Source organism: Sinocyclocheilus grahami, unplaced genomic scaffold (genome assembly GCF_001515645.1).
Source record: "Sinocyclocheilus grahami isolate Dianchi unplaced genomic scaffold, SAMN03320097.WGS_v1.1 scaffold191.1, whole genome shotgun sequence".
Taxonomy (NCBI): Eukaryota; Metazoa; Chordata; class Actinopteri; order Cypriniformes; family Cyprinidae; genus Sinocyclocheilus; species Sinocyclocheilus grahami.
This window is the reverse complement of record NW_015505370.1, coordinates 805,532-807,960: the sequence shown is the minus strand read 5'-3', so window position 1 is coordinate 807,960 and position 2,429 is coordinate 805,532. Positions and strand designations below refer to the sequence as shown.

The following is a 2,429-nucleotide window of genomic DNA, read 5'->3' as shown; positions in this document are numbered from 1 at the left end:
GATTCTGTCTTCTAACGATTCTAATGGATTCACAAGTTTCAAAACCAATGTTCTAAAGCAGCAGTTCTTAATCCTGTTCCTCGCATCGCCCTGCTCTGCATCGGTCTCTTTCTCGCTCTCTTTCATTCAGATCGTCAGATCAGCTCCAACAAACTGTTCCATTTATACACTTATTTTCACATAGCTATGAGGAAGCATTATACATGGACGTGCGTACTGTTGCTGTCCTGTATTAAAGCTTTAATCAGAATAAAACCATATATTAAAAGCTAACAGAAGCAGTAGCATTTACAAACAACAGCATATCTAAAAGTATGGGACAACAACAAACAAACATACCATTAAGAGCAGTGCTTGCACAGGTTCTGCGGGATCCTCTTCATTAATATTCTCTGCGTCTTAATTGGGCTCAGACTGAGAAGCAATATAGAGGACGTCATTGTTTACAATACAACTGAAGCACATTCTGAGCTTGAGGGGCAGGATGTTCAGACGCGCTAGAGGCGGTTTAGCGAATCACAACACACTGAGCCAGCTGACCAATCTCAGGCCATCGCGTATTTCTGAGGGAGGGGCTTCATAAAAACAGGAAATAATCGAGGCGTTTGTTAGAGAAGGGACAGATCGGTGTGGAATAAAGGTAAATTATGTGAAAAATAATGCGTTTTTAAAAAAACGAAGCATGAACACATGTTAGACTGCATCCCATAAACACAATCAAGCCTAGAAAAAACCCAGTCAACCACCCCTTTAAACCGCATAAACACATTTCATTACACCAAATACACAAAATAATGTTCTTTTTAGCAACATCATATGACCCCTTTAAGTCCTGGAAAGCCCTTGAAAACAGCCATACTTATGCAAAGGTACTTGTAAAGTACTTGAATTTTAAAAGGCAGTATATATGAAATTACTGTTAATTTTTGTTTTCGATTAAAAAAAAACCTTTTCACGCAAAATTAACAATGCAGTGCAATATAAATACAGAGCCATTTCACCTGACTTTCAAGAGTGCACGAGATCTCGCGAAATGTGACAATGATACTCCTAGGTGAAAAGCGGTCTCATATAAGTATAAAGTTAAATTTGTGGTAGAACCTTTGATAGTGCTTGCATTATATTGTTCGGTCTTTTATTACATGTGCTGTTTGTTTGGGTTTATATGCATTCCCAAATGCACGTGTTTGTAAAGTCTGACGCGCTTTGTGTTGCACTGTTATCATTTACAAGCGTGGAGCACGTCTCCATCTCAGCAGCTCGATCGACAAACTTTTCCTCTGCATATGCTGTGAGTTTGGGTTGCTTAACGTCTCACTAGATTTGTAACGCAAATCATTTATAAACCAATGCCAATACAGGAGAATACATCAACATCTTTCTAAATATGCGATTTGTTGTCCATATACAATTTTAAACCCTCGCTCTGAGTCTGCATGTGGCCAAATATTAAAATTAAATTGATTTAAACGTCCTTTGGCCAATATCAAGCAAGGATTTGAATCACACTGTAAAGTGAAACATCACAGGCCGTTGGCGCCCTCTGGAGGTATTTGTTATAATACATAATGTAATTAAGTTGGTTATGGTCATTATGTATAGGCATATTACATTATGTATTTTAAAGGGGTCATATGATGCTTTTTTAAAGATCATTATTTTGTGTATTTGGTGTAACAGAATATGTTGACATGCTTTAATGTTCAAAAAACACATCATTTTTCAAATACTGTACATTATTGCAGGTCCTCTGTGCCCCGCCTCTCTCAAACGCTTTTTCTACAAAGTCCCTCCTTCTGACAAGCGCAGTCTGCTCTGATTGGCCAGCTGACCCAGTGCATTGTGATTGGCCGAACACCGCAAGCACTCGTCGGAAATGTAATGCCCCTTACCATAATCGCGAGCTTCATCTTTCAAAATAAATGTAAAGACAGAGCCTGAAAGGGGAACAGAGTCTTGTGACATTATTGCCCCATCGTTATTTTATATATAAATTAGAGCCCGACCGATATATCGTTTTGCCGATATGAGCCTGTTGCCGATATATCAGTATCGGCGAATATGCCGCCGATATGAAAATGGTCTTATTCGACCGTAAGTGCCCTGCGAAGTGGACTTCACATGAAATTCCGCCATGATTCCAGTTCCAAGGGAACGTACACGTTACATTCAAAGGGCATTAAAGTGCGCGAGACGTGAATTTATGTTGTATTTATTTACAGAGGTAGGGGAGAGCAGGGCACAAAGTAACACTTTTTGACTTTCTCAGTTTGTGTAAATCCACATGGGGTTCAGAATATATATATTTTTTTATCCACCGTAATTTTACACTTGTCTAGTACAAATATGTCACTGTTTTTTAATTACAGTGTATACATTTTTCTTTATTTACCCTCAAAAAATGGAAGTGAAATGTGACAACATGCCCC

At 38.6% G+C, this 2,429-nt stretch overlaps 1 pseudogene; it reads left to right on the top strand.

Moving 5' to 3' along the window:
- The window catches only part of LOC107594837 (GC-rich sequence DNA-binding factor 2-like), an 18,518-nt pseudogene that overhangs the window by 1,583 nt on the left and 14,506 nt on the right, over positions 1-2,429 (top strand).